Source organism: Astatotilapia calliptera, chromosome 3 (genome assembly GCF_964374335.1).
Source record: "Astatotilapia calliptera chromosome 3, fAstCal68.1, whole genome shotgun sequence".
In the NCBI taxonomy this organism is placed as follows: domain Eukaryota; kingdom Metazoa; phylum Chordata; class Actinopteri; order Cichliformes; family Cichlidae; genus Astatotilapia; species Astatotilapia calliptera.
Window position 1 is genome coordinate 23339665 of NC_137424.1, and position 22478 is coordinate 23362142.

General features: G+C 57.9%; 11 non-coding genes and 1 pseudogene across 11 annotated transcripts; all 12 read right to left on the minus strand.

Moving 5' to 3' along the window:
• Positions 1-6: 6 nt before the first annotated feature.
• LOC145427151 (5S ribosomal RNA) lies at positions 7-125 on the minus strand. The gene has a single exon (XR_013907876.1). It is a non-coding gene; the product is annotated as a 5S ribosomal RNA (ribosomal RNA).
• Positions 126-2757: 2632 nt separating this feature from the next.
• Positions 2758-2876, minus strand: LOC145426917 (5S ribosomal RNA). Its single transcript, XR_013907638.1, has one exon. It is a non-coding gene; the product is annotated as a 5S ribosomal RNA (ribosomal RNA).
• Positions 2877-3932: 1056 nt separating this feature from the next.
• On the minus strand, positions 3933-4051 carry LOC145426435 (5S ribosomal RNA). Its single transcript, XR_013907145.1, has one exon. It is a non-coding gene; the product is annotated as a 5S ribosomal RNA (ribosomal RNA).
• A 1408-nt stretch (positions 4052-5459) lies between these two features.
• Positions 5460-5578, minus strand: LOC145426436 (5S ribosomal RNA). Its single transcript, XR_013907146.1, has one exon. It is a non-coding gene; the product is annotated as a 5S ribosomal RNA (ribosomal RNA).
• A 1843-nt stretch (positions 5579-7421) lies between these two features.
• Positions 7422-7540, minus strand: LOC145426437 (5S ribosomal RNA). The gene has a single exon (XR_013907147.1). It is a non-coding gene; the product is annotated as a 5S ribosomal RNA (ribosomal RNA).
• A 977-nt stretch (positions 7541-8517) lies between these two features.
• On the minus strand, positions 8518-8636 carry LOC145426947 (5S ribosomal RNA). The gene has a single exon (XR_013907669.1). It is a non-coding gene; the product is annotated as a 5S ribosomal RNA (ribosomal RNA).
• A 2391-nt stretch (positions 8637-11027) lies between these two features.
• On the minus strand, positions 11028-11146 carry LOC145427662 (5S ribosomal RNA). The gene has a single exon (XR_013908204.1). It is a non-coding gene; the product is annotated as a 5S ribosomal RNA (ribosomal RNA).
• Positions 11147-13388: 2242 nt separating this feature from the next.
• LOC145427348 (5S ribosomal RNA) lies at positions 13389-13507 on the minus strand (annotated as a pseudogene).
• Positions 13508-15515: 2008 nt separating this feature from the next.
• Positions 15516-15634, minus strand: LOC145427152 (5S ribosomal RNA). The gene has a single exon (XR_013907877.1). It is a non-coding gene; the product is annotated as a 5S ribosomal RNA (ribosomal RNA).
• A 2632-nt stretch (positions 15635-18266) lies between these two features.
• On the minus strand, positions 18267-18385 carry LOC145426918 (5S ribosomal RNA). The gene has a single exon (XR_013907639.1). It is a non-coding gene; the product is annotated as a 5S ribosomal RNA (ribosomal RNA).
• Positions 18386-19441: 1056 nt separating this feature from the next.
• Positions 19442-19560, minus strand: LOC145426438 (5S ribosomal RNA). The gene has a single exon (XR_013907148.1). It is a non-coding gene; the product is annotated as a 5S ribosomal RNA (ribosomal RNA).
• Positions 19561-20968: 1408 nt separating this feature from the next.
• LOC145426440 (5S ribosomal RNA) lies at positions 20969-21087 on the minus strand. Its single transcript, XR_013907149.1, has one exon. It is a non-coding gene; the product is annotated as a 5S ribosomal RNA (ribosomal RNA).
• Between the last annotated feature and the right edge of the window lie 1391 nt (positions 21088-22478).

Here is a 22478-nt window from a genome sequence, read left to right on the forward strand (position 1 = left end):
AAGAAAGGCTTACAGCACCAGGTATTCCCAGGTAGTCTCCCATCCAAGTACTAACCAAGCACAGCCCTGCTTAGCTTCCGAGATCAGACGAGGTCGGGCGTGCTCAGGGTGGTATGGCCGTAAGCTGCTGGCCCCAGCACAATGTCTCAATTTATGGATTCAACTGATTAGGTGGCAAGTACCTGAAGTTACGAAGACAATCCTTTAACCATACCTGCATGTTTGCATAATACCCTAACCCAAAGGCTCAGTTTAGCATTTATCTAACAGCACAGGCCCTGGATTGTTGAAGATGGCCTCAGGAACCAGCACAGGGCCTGGTGTGTTGTACATGGCCACAGCTAGCAGCACAGGGCCTGGTTTGGTGAAGATGGCCTCGGCCAGAAGCGCAGGGCCTGGTGTGATGTGAGTGGCCTGAGCAAGAGCCACAGGCCCTGGTGTGGTGTAATTGGCCTCAGCCAGCAGCCACAGGCCCTGGTGTGGTGTAAGTGGCCTCAGCCAGTGCCACAGGCCCTGGTGTGGTGTAAGTGGCCTGAGCAAGAGTCACAGACCCTGGTGTGGTGTAATTGGCCTCAATAGCAACTAAGGCCCTGGTGTGGTGTAAGTGGCCTCAGCCAGAAGCCACAGGCACTGGTGTGGTGTAAGTGGCCTCAGCCAGCAGCCACAGGCCCTGGTGTGGTGTAAGTGGCCTCAGCCAGCAGCCACAGGCCCTGGTGTGGTGTAAGTGGCCTCAGCCAGCAGCCACAGGCCCTGGTGTGGTGTAAGTGGCCTCAGCCAGAGCCACAGGCCCTGGTGTGGTGTAAGTGGCCTCAGCCAGTGCCACAGGCCCTGGTGTGGTGTAAGTGGCCTGAGCAAGAGCCACAGACCCTGGTGTGGTGTAATTGGCCTCAATAGCAACTAATGCCCTGGTGTGGTGTAGGTGGCCTCAGCCAGCAGCCACAGGCCCTGGTGTGGTGTAAGTGGCCTCAATAGCAACTAATGCCCTGGTGTGGTGTAAGTGGCCTCAGCCAGCAGCCACAGGCCCTGGTGTGGTGTAAGTGGCCTCAGCCAGTGCCACAGGCCCTGGTGTGGTGTAAGTGGCCTGAGCAAGAGCCACAGACCCTGGTGTGGTGTAATTGGCCTCAATAGCAACTAATGCCCTGGTGTGGTGTAGGTGGCCTCAGCCAGCAGCCACAGGCCCTGGTGTGGTGTAAGTGGCCTCAGCCAGTGCCACAGGCCCTGGTGTGGTGTAAGGGGCCTCAATAGCAACTAATGCCCTGGTGTGGTGTAAGTGGCCTCAGCCAGCAGCCACAGGCACTGATGTGGTGTAAGTGGCCTCAGCCAGCAGCCACAGGCCCTGGTGTGGTGTAAGTGGCCTCAGCCAGCAGCCACAGGCACTGGTGTGGTGTAAGTGGCCTGAGCCAGCAGCCACAGGCCCTGGTGTGGTGTAAGTGGCCTCAGTCAGAAGCCACAGGCACTGGTGTGGTGTAAGTGCCCTCAGCCAGCAGCCACAGGCCCTGGTGTGGTGTAAGTGACCTCAGCCAGCAGCCACAGGCCCTGGCGTGGTGTAAGTGGCCTCAGCCAGCAGCCACAGGCCTTGGTGTGGTGTAAGTGGCCTCAGCCAGTGCCACAGGCCCTGGTGTGGTGTAATTGGCCTCAATAGCAACTAATGCCCTGGTGTGGTGTAGGTGGCCTCAGCCAGCAGCCACAGGCCCTGGTGTGGTGTAAGTGGCCTCAGCCAGTGCCACAGGCCCTGGTGTGGTGTAAGGGGCCTCAATAGCAACTAATGCCCTGGTGTGGTGTAAGTGGCCTCAGCCAGCAGCCACAGGCCCTGGTGTGGTGTAAGTGGCCTCAGCCAGCAGCCACAGGCCCTGGTGTGGTGTAAGTGCCCTCAGCCAGCAGCCACAGGCCCTGGTGTGGTGTAAGTGGCCTCAGCCAGCAGCCACAGGCCCTGGTGTGGTGTAAGTGGCCTGAGCCAGCAGCCACAGGCCCTGGTGTGGTGTAAGTGGCCTGAGCAAGAGCCACAGGCCCTGGTGTGGTGTAAGTGGCCTCAGCCAGAAGCCACAGGCCCTGGTGTGGTGTAAGTGACCTCAGCCAACAGCCACAGGCCCTGGTGTGGTGTAAGTGGCCTCAGCCAGCAGCCACAGGCCCTGGTGTGGTGTAAGTGACCTCAGCCAGCAGCCACAGGCCCTGGTGTGGTGTAAGTGGCCTCAGCCAGCAGCCACAGGCCCTGGTGTGGTGTAAGTGGCCTCAGCCAGTGCCACAGGCCCTGGTGTGGTGTAAGTGGCCTGAGCAAGAGTCACAGACCCTGGTGTGGTGTAATTGGCCTCAATAGCAACTAATGCCCTGGTGTGGTGTAGGTGGCCTCAGCCAGCAGCCACAGGCCCTGGTGTGGTGTAAGTGGCCTCAGCCAGTGCCACAGGCCCTGGTGTGGTGTAAGTGGCCTGAGCAAGAGCCACAGACCCTGGTGTGGTGTAATTGGCCTCAATAGCAACTAATGCCCTGGTGTGGTGTAAGTGGCCTCAGCCAGCAGCCACAGGCCCTGGTGTGGTGTAAGTGGCCTCAGCCAGCAGCCACAGGCCCTGATGTGGTGTAAGTGGCCCCAGCCGGTCACTCAGGCCCTGGTGTGGTGTAGGTGGCATCAGCTAGCAGCACAAGACATTGGAAAACAGCCAAAAGCAATGTCGTTAATGTGCCCTCATTAATGGGCAGCTGGTTTTGGTCTTTTAATACACCCCTTCTCTGGATCAAAAGCGGTTCAATGACATGAAAATGAAAGGCTTACAGCACCAGGTATTCCCAGGTAGTCTCCCATCCAAGTACTAACCAAGCCCAGCCCTGCTTAGCTTCAGAGATCAGACGAGGTCAGGCGTGCTCAGGGTGGTATGGCCGTAAGCTGCTGGCCCCAGCACAATGTCTCAATTTATGGATTCAACTGATTAGGTGGCAAGTACCTGAAGTTACGAAGACAATCCTTTAACCATACCTGCATGTTTGCATAATACCCTAACCCAAAGGCTCAGTTTAGCATTTATCTAACAGCACAGGCCCTGGATTGTTGAAGATGGCCTCAGGAACCAGCACAGGGCCTGGTGTGTTGTACATGGCCACAGCTAGCAGCACAGGGCCTGGTTTGGTGAAGATGGCCTCGGCCAGAAGCGCAGGGCCTGGTGTGATGTGAGTGGCCTGAGCAAGAGCCACAGGCCCTGGTGTGGTGTAGGTGGCCTCAGCCAGAAGCCACAGGCACTGGTGTGGTGTAAGTGGCCTCAGCCAGCAGCCACAGGCCCTGGTGTGGTGTAAGTGGCCTCAGCCAGCAGCCACAGGCCCTGGTGTGGTGTAAGTGGCCTCAGCCAGAGCCACAGGCCCTGGTGTGGTGTAAGTGGCCTCAGCCAGTGCCACAGGCCCTGGTGTGGTGTAAGTGGCCTGAGCAAGAGCCACAGACCCTGGTGTGGTGTAATTGGCCTCAATAGCAACTAATGCCCTGGTGTGGTGTAGGTGGCCTCAGCCAGCAGCCACAGGCCCTGGTGTGGTGTAAGTGGCCTCAATAGCAACTAATGCCCTGGTGTGGTGTAAGTGGCCTCAGCCAGCAGCCACAGGCCCTGGTGTGGTGTAATTGGCCTCAATAGCAACTAAGGCCCTGGTGTGGTGTAGGTGGCCTCAGCCAGCAGCCACAGGCCCTGGTGTGGTGTAAGTGGCCTCAGCCAGCAGCCACAGGCCCTGGTGTGGTGTAAGTGGCCTCAGCCAGCAGCCACAGGCCCTGATGTGGTGTAAGTGGCCCCAGCCGGTCACTCAGGCCCTGGTGTGGTGTAGGTGGCATCAGCTAGCAGCACAAGACATTGGAAAACAGCCAAAAGCAATGTCGTTAATGTGCCCTCATTAATGGGCAGCTGCTTTTGGTCTTTTAATACACCCCTTCTCTGGATCAAAAGCGGTTCAATGACATGAAAATGAAAGGCTTACAGCACCAGGTATTCCCAGGCAGTCTCCCATCCAAGTACTAACCAAGCCCAGCCCTGCTTAGCTTCCGAGATCAGACGAGGTCGGGCGTGCTCAGGGTGGTATGGCCGTAAGCTGCTGGCCCCAGCACAATGTCTCAATTTATGGATTCAACTGATTAGGTGGCAAGTACCTGAAGTTACGAAGACAATCCTTTAACCATACCTGCATGTTTGCATAATACCCTAACCCAAAGGCTCAGTTTAGCATTTATCTAACAGCACAGGCCCTGGATTGTTGAAGATGGCCTCAGGAACCAGCACAGGGCCTGGTGTGTTGTACATGGCCACAGCTAGCAGCACAGGGCCTGGTTTGGTGAAGATGGCCTCGGCCAGAAGCGCAGGGCCTGGTGTGATGTGAGTGGCCTGAGCAAGAGCCACAGGCCCTGGTGTGGTGTAATTGGCCTCAGCCAGCAGCCACAGGCCCTGGTGTGGTGTAAGTGGCCTCAGCCAGCAGCCACAGGCCCTGGTGTGGTGTAAGTGGCCTCAGCCAGTGCCACAGGCCCTGGTGTGGTGTAAGTGGCCTGAGCAAGAGTCACAGACCCTGGTGTGGTGTAATTGGCCTCAATAGCAACTAAGGCCCTGGTGTGGTGTAAGTGGCCTCAGCCAGAAGCCACAGGCACTGGTGTGGTGTAAGTGGCCTCAGCCAGCAGCCACAGGCCCTGGTGTGGTGTAAGTGGCCTCAGCCAGCAGCCACAGGCCCTGGTGTGGTGTAAGTGGCCTCAGCCAGCAGCCACAGGCCCTGGTGTGGTGTAAGTGGCCTCAGCCAGAGCCACAGGCCCTGGTGTGGTGTAAGTGGCCTGAGCAAGAGCCACAGACCCTGGTGTGGTGTAATTGGCCTCAATAGCAACTAATGCCCTGGTGTGGTGTAGGTGGCCTCAGCCAGCAGCCACAGGCCCTGGTGTGGTGTAAGTGGCCTCAATAGCAACTAATGCCCTGGTGTGGTGTAAGTGGCCTCAGCCAGCAGCCACAGGCCTTGGTGTGGTGTAAGTGGCCTCAGCCAGTGCCACAGGCCCTGGTGTGGTGTAAGTGGCCTCAATAGCAACTAAGGCGCTGGTGTGGTGTAGGTGGCCTCAGCCAGCAGCCACAGGCCCTGGTGTGGTGTAAGTGGCCTCAGCCAGTGCCACAGGCCCTGGTGTGGTGTAAGTGGCCTGAGCAAGAGCCACAGACCCTGGTGTGGTGTAATTGGCCTCAATAGCAACTAATGCCCTGGTGTGGTGTAAGTGGCCTCAGCCAGCAGCCACAGGCCCTGGTGTGGTGTAAGTGGCCTCAGCCAGCAGCCACAGGCCCTGATGTGGTGTAAGTGGCCCCAGCCGGTCACTCAGGCCCTGGTGTGGTGTAGGTGGCATCAGCTAGCAGCACAAGACATTGGAAAACAGCCAACAGCAATGTCGTTAATGTGCCCTCATTAATGGGCAGCTGCTTTTGGTCTTTTAATACACCCCTTCTCTGGATCAAAAGCGGTTCAATGACATGAAAATGAAAGGCTTACAGCACCAGGTATTCCCAGGCAGTCTCCCATCCAAGTACTAACCAAGCCCAGCCCTGCTTAGCTTCCGAGATCAGACGAGGTCGGGCGTGCTCAGGGTGGTATGGCCGTAAGCTGCTGGCCCCAGCACAATGTCTCAATTTATGGATTCAACTGATTAGGTGGCAAGTACCTGAAGTTACGAAGACAATCCTTTAACCATACCTGCATGTTTGCATAATACCCTAACCCAAAGGCTCAGTTTAGCATTTATCTAACAGCACAGGCCCTGGATTGTTGAAGATGGCCTCAGGAACCAGCACAGGGCCTGGTGTGTTGTACATGGCCACAGCTAGCAGCACAGGGCCTGGTTTGGTGAAGATGGCCTCGGCCAGAAGCGCAGGGCCTGGTGTGATGTGAGTGGCCTGAGCAAGAGCCACAGGCCCTGGTGTGGTGTAAGTGGCCTCAGCCAGAAGCCACAGGCACTGGTGTGGTGTAAGTGGCCTCAGCCAGCAGCCACAGGCCCTGGTGTGGTGTAAGTGGCCTCAGCCAGCAGCCACAGGCCCTGGTGTGGTGTAAGTGGCCTCAGCCAGCAGCCACAGGCCCTGGTGTGGTGTAAGTGGCCTCAGCCAGTGCCACAGGCCCTGGTGTGGTGTAAGTGGCCTGAGCAAGAGCCACAGACCCTGGTGTGGTGTAATTGGCCTCAATAGCAACTAATGCCCTGGTGTGGTGTAAGTGGCCTCAGCCAGCAGCCACAGGCCCTGGTGTGGTGTAAGTGGCCTCAGCCAGCAGCCACAGGCCCTGGTGTGGTGTAAGGGGCCTCAATAGCAACTAATGCCCTGGTGTGCTGTAAGTGGCATCAGCCAGCAGCCACAGGCACTGGTGTGGTGTAAGTGCCCTCAGCCAGCAGCCACAGGCCCTGGTGTGGTGTAAGTGCCCTCAGCCAGCAGCCACAGGCCCTGGTGTGGTGTAAGTGGCCTCAGCCAGTGCCACAGGCCCTGGTGTGGTGTAAGTGGCCTGAGCAAGAGCCACAGGCCCTGGTGTGGTGTAAGTGGCCTCAGCCAGAAGCCACAGGCACTGGTGTGGTGTAAGTGCCCTCAGCCAGCAGCCACAGGCCCTGGTGTGGTGTAAGTGGCCTCAGCCAGCAGCCACAGGCCCTGGTGTGGTGTAAGTGGCCAAAGCAAGAGTCACAGACCCTGGTGTGGTGTAATTGGCCTCAATAGCAACTAATGCCCTGGTGTGGTGTAGGTGGCCTCAGCCAGCAGCCACAGGCCCTGGTGTGGTGTAAGTGGCCTCAGCCAGTGCCACAGGCCCTGGTGTGGTGTAAGGGGCCTCAATAGCAACTAATGCCCTGGTGTGGTGTAAGTGGCCTCAGCCAGCAGCCACAGGCACTGGTGTGGTGTAAGTGGCCTCAGCCAGCAGCACAAGGCCCTGGTGTGGTGTAAGTGGCCTCAGCCAGTGCCACAGGCACTGGTGTGGTGTAAGTGGCCTGAGCAAGAGTCACAGACCCTGGTGTGGTGTAATTGGCCTCAATAGCAACTAATGCCCTGGTGTGGTGTAGGTGGCCTCAGCCAGCAGCCACAGGCCCTGGTGTGGTGTAAGTGGCCTCAGCCAGTGCCACAGGCCCTGGTGTGGTGTAAGTGGCCTGAGCAAGAGCCACAGACCCTGGTGTGGTGTAATTGGCCTCAATAGCAACTAATGCCCTGGTGTGGTGTAAGTGGCCTCAGCCAGCAGCCACAGGCCCTGGTGTGGTGTAAGTGGCCTCAGCCAGCAGCCACAGGCCCTGATGTGGTGTAAGTGGCCCCAGCCGGTCACTCAGGCCCTGGTGTGGTGCAGGTGGCATCAGCTAGCAGCACAAGACATTGGAAAACAGCCAAAAGCAATGTCGTTAATGTGCCCTCATTAATGGGCAGCTGCTTTTGGTCTTTTAATACACCCCTTCTCTGCATCAAAAGCGGTTCAATGACATGAAAATGAAAGGCTTACAGCACCAGGTATTCCCAGGCAGTCTCCCATCCAAGTACTAACCAAGCCCAGCCCTGCTTAGCTTCCGAGATCAGACGAGGTCGGGCGTGCTCAGGGTGGTATGGCCGTAAGCTGCTGGCCCCAGCACAATGTCTCAATTTATGGATTCAACTGATTAGGTGGCAAGTACCTGAAGTTACGAAGACAATCCTTTAACCATACCTGCATGTTTGCATAATACCCTAACCCAAAGGCTCAGTTTAGCATTTATCTAACAGCACAGGCCCTGGATTGTTGAAGATGGCCTCAGGAACCAGCACAGGGCCTGGTGTGTTGTACATGGCCACAGCTAGCAGCACAGGGCCTGGTTTGGTGAAAATGGCCTCGGCCAGAAGCGCAGGGCCTGGTGTGATGTGAGTGGCCTGAGCCAGAAGCCACAGGCACTGGTGTGGTGTAAGTGGCCTCAGCCAGCAGCCACAGGCCCTGGTGTGGTGTAAGTGGCCTCAGCCAGAGCCACAGGCCCTGGTGTGGTGTAAGTGGCCTGAGCAAGAGCCAAAGACCCTGGTGTGGTGTAATTGGCCTCAATAGCAACTAATGCCCTGGTGTGGTGTAGGTGGCCTCAGCCAGCAGCCACAGGCCCTGGTGTGGTGTAAGTGGCCTCAATAGCAACTAATGCCCTGGTGTGGTGTAAGTGGCCTCAGCCAGCAGCCACAGGCCCTGGTGTGGTGTAAGTGGCCTGAGCAAGAGCCACAGACCCTGGTGTGGTGTAATTGGCCTCAATAGCAACTAAGACCCTGGTGTGGTGTAGGTGGCCTCAGCCAGCAGCCACAGGCCCTGGTGTGGTGTAAGTGGCCTCAGCCAGCAGCCACAGGCCCTGGTGTGGTGTAAGTGGCCTCAGCCAGCAGCCACAGGCCCTGATGTGGTGTAAGTGGCCCCAGCCGGTCACTCAGGCCCTGGTGTGGTGTAGGTGGCATCAGCTAGCAGCACAAGACATTGGAAAACAGCCAAAAGGAATGTCGTTAATGTGCCCTCATTAATGGGCAGCTGCTTTTGGTCTTTTAATACACCCCTTCTCTGGATCAAAAGCGGTTCAATGACATGAAAATGAAAGGCTTACAGCACCAGGTATTCCCAGGCAGTCTCCCATCCAAGTACTAACCAAGCCCAGCCCTGCTTAGCTTCCAAGATCAGACGAGGTCGGGCGTGCTCAGGGTGGTATGGCCGTAAGCTGCTGGCCCCAGCACAATGTCTCAATTTATGGATTCAACTGATTAGGTGGCAAGTACCTGAAGTTACGAAGACAATCCTTTAACCATACCTGCATGTTTGCATAATACCCTAACCCAAAGGCTCAGTTTAGCATTTATCTAACAGCACAGGCCCTGGATTGTTGAAGATGGCCTCAGGAACCAGCACAGGGCCTGGTGTGTTGTACATGGCCACAGCTAGCAGCACAGGGCCTGGTTTGGTGAAGATGGCCTCGGCCAGAAGCGCAGGGCCTGGTGTGATGTGAGTGGCCTGAGCAAGAGCCACAGGCCCTGGTGTGGTGTAAGTGGCCTCAGCCAGAAGCCACAGGCACTGGTGTGGTGTAAGTGGCCTCAGCAAGCAGCCACAGGCCCTGGTGTGGTTTAAGTGGCCTCAGCCAGCAGCCACAGGCCCTGGTGTGGTGTAAGTGGCCTCAGCCAGAGCCACAGGCCCTGGTGTGGTGTAAGTGGCCTCAGCCAGTGCCACAGGCCCTGGTGTGGTGTAAGTGGCCTCAGCCAGTGCCACAGGCCCTGGTGTGGTGTAAGTGGCCTGAGCAAGAGCCACAGACCCTGGTGTGGTGTAACTGGCCTCAATAGCAACTAATGCCCTGGTGAGGTGTAGGTGGCCTCAGCCAGCAGCCACAGGCCCTGGTGTGGTGTAAGTGGCCTCAGCCAGTGCCACAGGCCCTGGTGTGGTGTAAGGGGCCTCAATAGCAACTAATGCCCTGGTGTGGTGTAAGTGGCCTCAGCCAGCAGCCACAGGCACTGGTGTGGTGTAAGTGGCCTCAGCCAGCAGCCACAGGCCCTGGTGTGGTGTAAGTGGCCTCAGCCAGCAGCCACAGGCCCTGGTGTGGTGTAAGTGGCCTGAGCCAGAAGCCACAGGCACTGGTGTGGTGTAAGTGGCCTCAGCCAGAAGCCACAGGCACTGGTGTGGTGTAAGTGCCCTCAGCCAGCAGCCACAGGCCCTGGTGTGGTGTAAGTGACCTCAGCCAGCAGCCACAGGCCCTGGTGTGGTGTAAGTGGCCTCAGCCAGCAGCCACAGGCCCTGGTGTGGTGTAAGTGGCCTCAGCCAGTGCCACAGGCCCTGGTGTGGTGTAAGTGGCCTGAGCAAGAGTCACAGACCCTGGTGTGGTGTAATTGGCCTCAATAGCAACTAATGCCCTGGTGTGGTGTAGGTGGCCTCAGCCAGCAGCCACAGGCCCTGGTGTGGTGTAAGTGGCCTCAGCCAGTGCCACAGGCCCTGGTGTGGTGTAAGGGGCCTCAATAGCAACTAATGCCCTGGTGTGGTGTAAGTGGCCTCAGCCAGCAGCCACAGGCCCTGGTGTGGTGTAAGTGGCCTCAGCCAGCAGCCACAGGCCCTGGTGTGGTGTAAGTGGCCTCAGCCAGCAGCCACAGGCCCTGGTGTGGTGTAAGTGGCCTCAGCCAGTGCCACAGGCCCTGGTGTGGTGTAAGTGGCCTCAGCCAGTGCCACAGACCCTGGTGTGGTGTAATTGGCCTCAATAGCAACTAATGCCCTGGTGTGGTGTAGGTGGCCTCAGCCAGCAGCCACAGGCCCTGGTGTGGTGTAAGTGGCCTCAATAGCAACTAATGCCCTGGTGTGGTGTAAGTGGCCTCAGCCAGCAGCCACAGGCCCTGGTGTGGTGTAAGTGGCCTCAGCCACTGCCACAGGCCCTGGTGTGGTGTAAGTGGCCTCAATAGCAACTAAGGCCCTGGTGTGGTGTAAGTGGCCTCAGCCAGTGCCACAGGCCCTGGTGTGGTGTAAGTGGCCTCAGCCAGCAGCCACAGGCCCTGGTGTGGTGTAAGTGGCCTCAGCCAGTGCCACAGGCCCTGGTGTGGTGTAAGTGGCCTCAGCCAGAGCCACAGGCCCTGGTGTGGTGTAAGTGGCCTCAGCCAGTGCCACAGGCCCTGGTGTGGTGTAAGTGGCCTGAGCAAGAGCCACAGACCCTGGTGTGGTGTAATTGGCCTCAATAGCAACTAATGCCCTGGTGTGGTGTAGGTGGCCTCAGCCAGCAGCCACAGGCCCTGGTGTGGTGTAAGTGGCCTCAATAGCAACTAATGCCCTGGTGTGGTGTAAGTGGCCTCAGCCAGCAGCCACAGGCCCTGGTGTGGTGTAAGTGGCCTCAGCCAGCAGCCACAGGCCCTGGTGTGGTGTAAGTGGCCTCAGCCAGCAGCCACAGGCCCTGATGTGGTGTAAGTGGCCCCAGCCGGTCACTCAGGCCCTGGTGTGGTGTAGGTGGCATCAGCTAGCAGCACAAGACATTGGAAAACAGCCAAAAGCAATGTCCTTAATGTGCCCTCATTAATGGGCAGCTGCTTTTGGTCTTTTAATACACCCCTTCTCTGGATCAAAAGCGGTTCAATGACATGAAAATGAAAGGCTTACAGCACCAGGTATTCCCAGGTAGTCTCCCATCCAAGTACTAACCAAGCCCAGCCCTGCTTAGCTTCCGAGATCAGACGAGGTCGGGCGTGCTCAGGGTGGTATGGCCGTAAGCTGCTGGCCCCAGCACAATGTCTCAATTTATGGATTCAACTGATTAGGTGGCAAGTACCTGAAGTTACGAAGACAATCCTTTAACCATACCTGCATGTTTGCATAATACCCTAACCCAAAGGCTCAGTTTAGCATTTATCTAACAGCACAGGCCCTGGTGTGTTGTACATGGCCACAGCTAGCAGCACAGGGCCTGGTTTGGTGAAGATGGCCTCGGCCAGAAGCGCAGGGCCTGGTGTGATGTGAGTGGCCTGAGCAAGAGCCACAGGCCCTGGTGTGGTGTAAGTGGCCTCAGCCAGCAGCCACAGGCCCTGGTGTGGTGTAAGTGGCCTCAGCCAGCAGCCACAGGCCCTGGTGTGGTGTAAATGGCCTCAGCCAGCAGCCACAGGCCCTGGTGTGGTGTAAGTGGCCTCAGCCAGAGCCACAGGCCCTGGTGTGGTGTAAGTGGCCTCAGCCAGTGCCACAGGCCCTGGTGTGGTGTAGGTGGCCTGAGCAAGAGCCACAGACCCTGGTGTGGTGTAATTGGCCTCAATAGCAACTAATGCCCTGGTGAGGTGTAAGTGGCCTCAGCCAGCAGCCACAGGCCCTGGTGTGGTGTAAGTGGCCTCAGCCAGTGCCACAGGCCCTGGTGTGGTGTAAGGGGCCTCAATAGCAACTAATGCCCTGGTGTGGTGTAAGTGGCCTCAGCCAGCAGCCACAGGCACTGGTGTGGTGTAAGTGGCCTCAGCCAGCAGCCACAGGCCCTGGTGTGGTGTAAGTGGCCTCAGCCAGCAGCCACAGGCCCTGGTGTGGTGTAAGTGGCCTGAGCCAGCTGCCACAGGCCCTGGTGTGGTGTAAGTGGCCTCAGCCAGAAGCCACAGGCACTGGTGTGGTGTAAGTGCCCTCAGCCAGCAGCCACAGGCCCTGGTGTGGTGTAAGTGACCTCAGCCAGCAGCCACAGGCCCTGGTGTGGTGTAAGTGGCCTCAGCCAGCAGCCACAGGCCCTGGTGTGGTGTAAGTGGCCTCAGCCAGTGCCAAAGGCCCTGGTGTGGTGTAAGTGGCCTCAGCCAGTGCCAAAGGCCCTGGTGTGGTGTAAGTGGCCTGAGCAAGAGTCACAGACCCTGGTGTGGTGTAATTGGCCTCAATAGCAACTAATGCCCTGGTGTGGTGTAGGTGGCCTCAGCCAGCAGCCACAGGCCCTGGTGTGGTGTAAGTGGCCTCAGCCAGTGCCACAGGCCCTGGTGTGGTGTAAGGGGCCTCAATAGCAACTAATGCCCTGGTGTGGTGTAAGTGGCCTCAGCCAGCAGCCACAGGCACTGGTGTGGTGTAAGTGCCCTCAGCCAGCAGCCACAGGCCCTGGTGTGGTGTAAGTGGCCTCAGCCAGCAGCCACAGGCCCTGGTGTGGTGTAAGTGGCCTCAGCCAGAAGCCACAGGCACTGGTGTGGTGTAAGTGCCCTCAGCCAGCAGCCACAGGCACTGGTGTGGTGTAAGTGACCTCAGCCAGCAGCCACAGGCCCTGGTGTGGTGTAAGTGGCCTCAGCCAGCAGCCACAGGCCCTGGTGTGGTGTAAGTGGCCTCAGCCAGAAGCCACAGGCACTGGTGTGGTGTAAGTGCCCTCAGCCAGCAGCCACAGGCACTGGTGTGGTGTAAGTGACCTCAGCCAGCAGCCAAAGGCCCTGGTGTGGTGTAAGTGGCCTCAGCCAGCAGCCACAGGCCCTGGTGTGGTGTAAGTGGCCTCAGCCAGTGCCACAGGCCCTAGTGTGGTGTAAGTGGCCTGAGCAAGAGTCACAGACCCTGGTGTGGTGTAATTGGCCTCAATAGCAACTAATGCCCTGGTGTGGTGTAGGTGGCCTCAGCCAGCAGCCACAGGCCCTGGTGTGGTGTAAGTGGCCTCAGCCAGTGCCACAGGCCCTGATGTGGTGTAAGTGGCCTGAGCAAGAGCCACAGACCCTGGTGTGGTGTAATTGGCCTCAATAGCAACTAATGCCCTGATGTGGTGTAAGTGGCCTCAGCCAGCAGCCACAGGCCCTGGTGTGGTGTAAGTGGCCTCAGCCAGCAGCCACAGGCCCTGATGTGGTGTAAGTGGCCCCAGCCGGTCACTCAGGCCCTGGTGTGGTGTAGGTGGCATCAGCTAGCAGCACAAGACATTGGAAAACAGCCAAAAGCAATGTCGTTAATGTGCCCTCATTAATGGGCAGCTGCTTTTGGTCTTTTAATACACCCCTTCTCTGGATCAAAAGCGGTTCAATGACATGAAAAAGAAAGGCTTACAGCACCAGGTATTCCCAGGCAGTCTCCCATCCAAGTACTAAACAAGCCCAGCCCTGCTTAGCTTCCGAGATCAGACGAGGTCGGGCATGCTCAGGGTTGTATGGCCGTAAGCTGCTGGCCCCAGCACAATGTCTCAATTTATGGATTCAACTGATTAGGTGGCAAGTACCTGAAGTTACGAAGACAATCCTTTAACCATACCTGCATGTTTGCATAATACCCTAACCCAAAGGCTCAGTTTAGCATTTATCTAACAGCACAGGCCCTGGATTGTTGAAGATGGCCTCAGGAACCAGCACAGGGCCTGGTGTGTTGTACATGGCCACAGCTAGCAGCACAGGGCCTGGTTTGGTGAAGATGGCCTCGGCCAGAAGCGCAGGGCCTGGTGTGATGTGAGTGGCCTGAGCAAGAGCCACAGGCCCTGGTGTGGTGTAAGTGGCCTCAGCCAGAAGCCACAGGCACTGGTGTGGTGTAAGTGGCCTCAGCCAGCAGCCACAGTCCCTGGTGTGGTGTAAGTGGCCTCAGCCAGCAGCCACAGGCTCTGGTGTGGTGTAAGTGGCCTCAGCCAGCAGCCACAGGCCCTGGTGTGGTGTAAGTGGCCTCAGCCAGCAGCCACAGGCCCTGGTGTGGTGTAAGTGGCCTCAGCCAGTGCCACAGGCCCTGGTGTGGTGTAAGGGGCCTCAATAGCAACTAATGCCCTGGTGTGGTGTAAGTGGCCTCAGCCAGCAGCCACAGGCACTGGTGTGGTGTAAGTGCCCTCAGCCAGCAGCCACAGGCCCTGGTGTGGTGTAAGTGGCCTGAGCAAGAGCCACAGGCCCTGGTGTGGTGTAAGTGGCCTCAGCCAGAAGCCACAGGCACTGGTGTGGTGTAAGTGCCCTCAGCCAGCAGCCACAGGCACTGGTGTGGTGTAAGTGACCTCAGCCAGCAGCCACAGGCCCTGGTGTGGTGTAAGTGGCCTCAGCCAGCAGCCACAGGCCCTGGTGTGGTGTAAGTGGCCTCAGCCAGAAGCCACAGGCACTGGTGTGGTGTAAGTGCCCTCAGCCAGCAGCCACAGGCACTGGTGTGGTGTAAGTGACCTCAGCCAGCAGCCACAGGCCCTGGTGTGGTGTAAGTGGCCTCAGCCAGCAGCCACAGGCCCTGGTGTGGTGTAAGTGGCCTCAGCCAGTGCCACAGGCCCTGGTGTGGTGTAAGTGGCCTGAGCAAGAGTCACAGACCCTGGTGTGGTGTAATTGGCCTCAATAGCAACTAATGCCCTGGTGTGGTGTAAGTGGCCTCAGCCAGTGCCACAGGCCCTGATGTGGTGTAAGTGGCCTGAGCAAGAGCCACAGACCCTGGTGTGGTGTAATTGGCCTCAATAGCAACTAATGCCCTGGTGTGGTGTAAGTGGCCTCAGCCAGCAGCCACAGGCCCTGGTGTGGTGTAAGTGGCCTCAGCCAGCAGCCACAGGCCCTGATGTGGTGTAAGTGGCCCCAGCCGGTCACTCAGGCCCTGGTGTGGTGTAGGTGGCATCAGCTAGCAGCACAAGACATTGGAAAACAGCCAAAAGCAATGTCGTTAATGTGCCCTCATTAATGGGCAGCTGCTTTTGGTCTTTTAATACACCCCTTCTCTGGATCAAAAGCGGTTCAATGACATGAAAATGAAAGGCTTACAGCACCAGGTATTCCCAGGTAGTAGCAACTAATGCCCTGGTGTGGTGTAAGTGGCCTCAGCCAGCAGCCACAGGCCCTGGTGTGGTGTAAGTGGCCTCAGCCAGTGCCACAGGCCCTGGTGTGGTGTAAGTGGCCTGAGCAAGAGCCACAGACCCTGGTGTGGTGTAATTGGCCTCAATAGCAACTAATGCCCTGGTGTGGTGTAAGTGGCCTCAGCCAGCAGCCACAGGCCCTGGTGTGGTGTAAGTGGCCTCAGCCAGCAGCCACAGGCCCTGATGTGGTGTAAGTGGCCCCAGCCGGTCACTCAGGCCCTGGTGTGGTGTAGGTGGCATCAGCTAGCAGCACAAGACATTGGAAAACAGCCAAAATCAATGTCGTTAATGTGCCCTCATTAATGGGCAGCTGCTTTTGGTCTTTTAATACACCCCTTCTCTGGATCAAAAGCGGTTCAATGACATGAAAAAGAAAGGCTTACAGCACCAGGTATTCCCAGGTAGTCTCCCATCCAAGTACTAACCAAGCACAGCCCTGCTTAGCTTCCGAGATCAGACGAGGTCGGGCGTGCTCAGGGTGGTATGGCCGTAAGCTGCTGGCCCCAGCACAATGTCTCAATTTATGGATTCAACTGATTAGGTGGCAAGTACCTGAAGTTACGAAGACAATCCTTTAACCATACCTGCATGTTTGCATAATACCCTAACCCAAAGGCTCAGTTTAGCATTTATCTAACAGCACAGGCCCTGGATTGTTGAAGATGGCCTCAGGAACCAGCACAGGGCCTGGTGTGTTGTACATGGCCACAGCTAGCAGCACAGGGCCTGGTTTGGTGAAGATGGCCTCGGCCAGAAGCGCAGGGCCTGGTGTGATGTGAGTGGCCTGAGCAAGAGCCACAGGCCCTGGTGTGGTGTAATTGGCCTCAGCCAGCAGCCACAGGCCCTGGTGTGGTGTAAGTGGCCTCAGCCAGTGCCACAGGCCCTGGTGTGGTGTAAGTGGCCTGAGCAAGAGTCACAGACCCTGGTGTGGTGTAATTGGCCTCAATAGCAACTAAGGCCCTGGTGTGGTGTAAGTGGCCTCAGCCAGAAGCCACAGGCACTGGTGTGGTGTAAGTGGCCTCAGCCAGCAGCCACAGGCCCTGGTGTGGTGTAAGTGGCCTCAGCCAGCAGCCACAGGCCCTGGTGTGGTGTAAGTGGCCTCAGCCAGCAGCCACAGGCCCTGGTGTGGTGTAAGTGGCCTCAGCCAGAGCCACAGGCCCTGGTGTGGTGTAAGTGGCCTCAGCCAGTGCCACAGGCCCTGGTGTGGTGTAAGTGGCCTGAGCAAGAGCCACAGACCCTGGTGTGGTGTAATTGGCCTCAATAGCAACTAATGCCCTGGTGTGGTGTAGGTGGCCTCAGCCAGCAGCCACAGGCCCTGGTGTGGTGTAAGTGGCCTCAATAGCAACTAATGCCCTGGTGTGGTGTAAGTGGCCTCAGCCAGCAGCCACAGGCCCTGGTGTGGTGTAAGTGGCCTCAGCCAGTGCCACAGGCCCTGGTGTGGTGTAAGTGGCCTGAGCAAGAGCCACAGACCCTGGTGTGGTGTAATTGGCCTCAATAGCAACTAATGCCCTGGTGTGGTGTAGGTGGCCTCAGCCAGCAGCCACAGGCCCTGGTGTGGTGTAAGTGGCCTCAGCCAGTGCCACAGGCCCTGGTGTGGTGTAAGGGGCCTCAATAGCAACTAATGCCCTGGTGTGGTGTAAGTGGCCTCAGCCAGCAGCCACAGGCACTGATGTGGTGTAAGTGGCCTCAGCCAGCAGCCACAGGCCCTGGTGTGGTGTAAGTGGCCTCAGCCAGCAGCCACAGGCACTGGTGTGGTGTAAGTGGCCTGAGCCAGCAGCCACAGGCCCTGGTGTGGTGTAAGTGGCCTCAGTCAGAAGCCACAGGCACTGGTGTGGTGTAAGTGCCCTCAGCCAGCAGCCACAGGCCCTGGTGTGGTGTAAGTGACCTCAGCCAGCAGCCACAGGCCCTGGCGTGGTGTAAGTGGCCTCAGCCAGCAGCCACAGGCCTTGGTGTGGTGTAAGTGGCCTCAGCCAGTGCCACAGGCCCTGGTGTGGTGTAATTGGCCTCAATAGCAACTAATGCCCTGGTGTGGTGTAGGTGGCCTCAGCCAGCAGCCACAGGCCCTGGTGTGGTGTAAGTGGCCTCAGCCAGTGCCACAGGCCCTGGTGTGGTGTAAGGGGCCTCAATAGCAACTAATGCCCTGGTGTGGTGTAAGTGGCCTCAGCCAGCAGCCACAGGCCCTGGTGTGGTGTAAGTGGCCTCAGCCAGCAGCCACAGGCCCTGGTGTGGTGTAAGTGCCCTCAGCCAGCAGCCACAGGCCCTGGTGTGGTGTAAGTGGCCTCAGCCAGCAGCCACAGGCCCTGGTGTGGTGTAAGTGGCCTGAGCCAGCAGCCACAGGCCCTGGTGTGGTGTAAGTGGCCTGAGCAAGAGCCACAGGCCCTGGTGTGGTGTAAGTGGCCTCAGCCAGAAGCCACAGGCCCTGGTGTGGTGTAAGTGACCTCAGCCAACAGCCACAGGCCCTGGTGTGGTGTAAGTGGCCTCAGCCAGCAGCCACAGGCCCTGGTGTGGTGTAAGTGACCTCAGCCAGCAGCCACAGGCCCTGGTGTGGTGTAAGTGGCCTCAGCCAGCAGCCACAGGCCCTGGTGTGGTGTAAGTGGCCTCAGCCAGTGCCACAGGCCCTGGTGTGGTGTAAGTGGCCTGAGCAAGAGTCACAGACCCTGGTGTGGTGTAATTGGCCTCAATAGCAACTAATGCCCTGGTGTGGTGTAGGTGGCCTCAGCCAGCAGCCACAGGCCCTGGTGTGGTGTAAGTGGCCTCAGCCAGTGCCACAGGCCCTGGTGTGGTGTAAGTGGCCTGAGCAAGAGCCACAGACCCTGGTGTGGTGTAATTGGCCTCAATAGCAACTAATGCCCTGGTGTGGTGTAAGTGGCCTCAGCCAGCAGCCACAGGCCCTGGTGTGGTGTAAGTGGCCTCAGCCAGCAGCCACAGGCCCTGATGTGGTGTAAGTGGCCCCAGCCGGTCACTCAGGCCCTGGTGTGGTGTAGGTGGCATCAGCTAGCAGCACAAGACATTGGAAAACAGCCAAAAGCAATGTCGTTAATGTGCCCTCATTAATGGGCAGCTGGTTTTGGTCTTTTAATACACCCCTTCTCTGGATCAAAAGCGGTTCAATGACATGAAAATGAAAGGCTTACAGCACCAGGTATTCCCAGGTAGTCTCCCATCCAAGTACTAACCAAGCCCAGCCCTGCTTAGCTTCAGAGATCAGACGAGGTCAGGCGTGCTCAGGGTGGTATGGCCGTAAGCTGCTGGCCCCAGCACAATGTCTCAATTTATGGATTCAACTGATTAGGTGGCAAGTACCTGAAGTTACGAAGACAATCCTTTAACCATACCTGCATGTTTGCATAATACCCTAACCCAAAGGCTCAGTTTAGCATTTATCTAACAGCACAGGCCCTGGATTGTTGAAGATGGCCTCAGGAACCAGCACAGGGCCTGGTGTGTTGTACATGGCCACAGCTAGCAGCACAGGGCCTGGTTTGGTGAAGATGGCCTCGGCCAGAAGCGCAGGGCCTGGTGTGATGTGAGTGGCCTGAGCAAGAGCCACAGGCCCTGGTGTGGTGTAAGTGGCCTCAGCCAGAAGCCACAGGCACTGGTGTGGTGTAAGTGGCCTCAGCCAGCAGCCACAGGCCCTGGTGTGGTGTAAGTGGCCTCAGCCAGCAGCCACAGGCCCTGGTGTGGTGTAAGTGGCCTCAGCCAGAGCCACAGGCCCTGGTGTGGTGTAAGTGGCCTCAGCCAGTGCCACAGGCCCTGGTGTGGTGTAAGTGGCCTGAGCAAGAGCCACAGACCCTGGTGTGGTGTAATTGGCCTCAATAGCAACTAATGCCCTGGTGTGGTGTAGGTGGCCTCAGCCAGCAGCCACAGGCCCTGGTGTGGTGTAAGTGGCCTCAATAGCAACTAATGCCCTGGTGTGGTGTAAGTGGCCTCAGCCAGCAGCCACAGGCCCTGGTGTGGTGTAATTGGCCTCAATAGCAACTAAGGCCCTGGTGTGGTGTAGGTGGCCTCAGCCAGCAGCCACAGGCCCTGGTGTGGTGTAAGTGGCCTCAGCCAGCAGCCACAGGCCCTGGTGTGGTGTAAGTGGCCTCAGCCAGCAGCCACAGGCCCTGATGTGGTGTAAGTGGCCCCAGCCGGTCACTCAGGCCCTGGTGTGGTGTAGGTGGCATCAGCTAGCAGCACAAGACATTGGAAAACAGCCAAAAGCAATGTCGTTAATGTGCCCTCATTAATGGGCAGCTGCTTTTGGTCTTTTAATACACCCCTTCTCTGGATCAAAAGCGGTTCAATGACATGAAAATGAAAGGCTTACAGCACCAGGTATTCCCAGGCAGTCTCCCATCCAAGTACTAACCAAGCCCAGCCCTGCTTAGCTTCCGAGATCAGACGAGGTCGGGCGTGCTCAGGGTGGTATGGCCGTAAGCTGCTGGCCCCAGCACAATGTCTCAATTTATGGATTCAACTGATTAGGTGGCAAGTACCTGAAGTTACGAAGACAATCCTTTAACCATACCTGCATGTTTGCATAATACCCTAACCCAAAGGCTCAGTTTAGCATTTATCTAACAGCACAGGCCCTGGATTGTTGAAGATGGCCTCAGGAACCAGCACAGGGCCTGGTGTGTTGTACATGGCCACAGCTAGCAGCACAGGGCCTGGTTTGGTGAAGATGGCCTCGGCCAGAAGCGCAGGGCCTGGTGTGATGTGAGTGGCCTGAGCAAGAGCCACAGGCCCTGGTGTGGTGTAATTGGCCTCAGCCAGCAGCCACAGGCCCTGGTGTGGTGTAAGTGGCCTCAGCCAGCAGCCACAGGCCCTGGTGTGGTGTAAGTGGCCTCAGCCAGTGCCACAGGCCCTGGTGTGGTGTAAGTGGCCTGAGCAAGAGTCACAGACCCTGGTGTGGTGTAATTGGCCTCAATAGCAACTAAGGCCCTGGTGTGGTGTAAGTGGCCTCAGCCAGAAGCCACAGGCACTGGTGTGGTGTAAGTGGCCTCAGCCAGCAGCCACAGGCCCTGGTGTGGTGTAAGTGGCCTCAGCCAGCAGCCACAGGCCCTGGTGTGGTGTAAGTGGCCTCAGCCAGCAGCCACAGGCCCTGGTGTGGTGTAAGTGGCCTCAGCCAGAGCCACAGGCCCTGGTGTGGTGTAAGTGGCCTGAGCAAGAGCCACAGACCCTGGTGTGGTGTAATTGGCCTCAATAGCAACTAATGCCCTGGTGTGGTGTAGGTGGCCTCAGCCAGCAGCCACAGGCCCTGGTGTGGTGTAAGTGGCCTCAATAGCAACTAATGCCCTGGTGTGGTGTAAGTGGCCTCAGCCAGCAGCCACAGGCCTTGGTGTGGTGTAAGTGGCCTCAGCCAGTGCCACAGGCCCTGGTGTGGTGTAAGTGGCCTCAATAGCAACTAAGGCGCTGGTGTGGTGTAGGTGGCCTCAGCCAGCAGCCACAGGCCCTGGTGTGGTGTAAGTGGCCTCAGCCAGTGCCACAGGCCCTGGTGTGGTGTAAGTGGCCTGAGCAAGAGCCACAGACCCTGGTGTGGTGTAATTGGCCTCAATAGCAACTAATGCCCTGGTGTGGTGTAAGTGGCCTCAGCCAGCAGCCACAGGCCCTGGTGTGGTGTAAGTGGCCTCAGCCAGCAGCCACAGGCCCTGATGTGGTGTAAGTGGCCCCAGCCGGTCACTCAGGCCCTGGTGTGGTGTAGGTGGCATCAGCTAGCAGCACAAGACATTGGAAAACAGCCAACAGCAATGTCGTTAATGTGCCCTCATTAATGGGCAGCTGCTTTTGGTCTTTTAATACACCCCTTCTCTGGATCAAAAGCGGTTCAATGACATGAAAATGAAAGGCTTACAGCACCAGGTATTCCCAGGCAGTCTCCCATCCAAGTACTAACCAAGCCCAGCCCTGCTTAGCTTCCGAGATCAGACGAGGTCGGGCGTGCTCAGGGTGGTATGGCCGTAAGCTGCTGGCCCCAGCACAATGTCTCAATTTATGGATTCAACTGATTAGGTGGCAAGTACCTGAAGTTACGAAGACAATCCTTTAACCATACCTGCATGTTTGCATAATACCCTAACCCAAAGGCTCAGTTTAGCATTTATCTAACAGCACAGGCCCTGGATTGTTGAAGATGGCCTCAGGAACCAGCACAGGGCCTGGTGTGTTGTACATGGCCACAGCTAGCAGCACAGGGCCTGGTTTGGTGAAGATGGCCTCGGCCAGAAGCGCAGGGCCTGGTGTGATGTGAGTGGCCTGAGCAAGAGCCACAGGCCCTGGTGTGGTGTAAGTGGCCTCAGCCAGAAGCCACAGGCACTGGTGTGGTGTAAGTGGCCTCAGCCAGCAGCCACAGGCCCTGGTGTGGTGTAAGTGGCCTCAGCCAGCAGCCACAGGCCCTGGTGTGGTGTAAGTGGCCTCAGCCAGCAGCCACAGGCCCTGGTGTGGTGTAAGTGGCCTCAGCCAGTGCCACAGGCCCTGGTGTGGTGTAAGTGGCCTGAGCAAGAGCCACAGACCCTGGTGTGGTGTAATTGGCCTCAATAGCAACTAATGCCCTGGTGTGGTGTAAGTGGCCTCAGCCAGCAGCCACAGGCCCTGGTGTGGTGTAAGTGGCCTCAGCCAGCAGCCACAGGCCCTGGTGTGGTGTAAGGGGCCTCAATAGCAACTAATGCCCTGGTGTGCTGTAAGTGGCATCAGCCAGCAGCCACAGGCACTGGTGTGGTGTAAGTGCCCTCAGCCAGCAGCCACAGGCCCTGGTGTGGTGTAAGTGCCCTCAGCCAGCAGCCACAGGCCCTGGTGTGGTGTAAGTGGCCTCAGCCAGTGCCACAGGCCCTGGTGTGGTGTAAGTGGCCTGAGCAAGAGCCACAGGCCCTGGTGTGGTGTAAGTGGCCTCAGCCAGAAGCCACAGGCACTGGTGTGGTGTAAGTGCCCTCAGCCAGCAGCCACAGGCCCTGGTGTGGTGTAAGTGGCCTCAGCCAGCAGCCACAGGCCCTGGTGTGGTGTAAGTGGCCAAAGCAAGAGTCACAGACCCTGGTGTGGTGTAATTGGCCTCAATAGCAACTAATGCCCTGGTGTGGTGTAGGTGGCCTCAGCCAGCAGCCACAGGCCCTGGTGTGGTGTAAGTGGCCTCAGCCAGTGCCACAGGCCCTGGTGTGGTGTAAGGGGCCTCAATAGCAACTAATGCCCTGGTGTGGTGTAAGTGGCCTCAGCCAGCAGCCACAGGCACTGGTGTGGTGTAAGTGGCCTCAGCCAGCAGCACAAGGCCCTGGTGTGGTGTAAGTGGCCTCAGCCAGTGCCACAGGCACTGGTGTGGTGTAAGTGGCCTGAGCAAGAGTCACAGACCCTGGTGTGGTGTAATTGG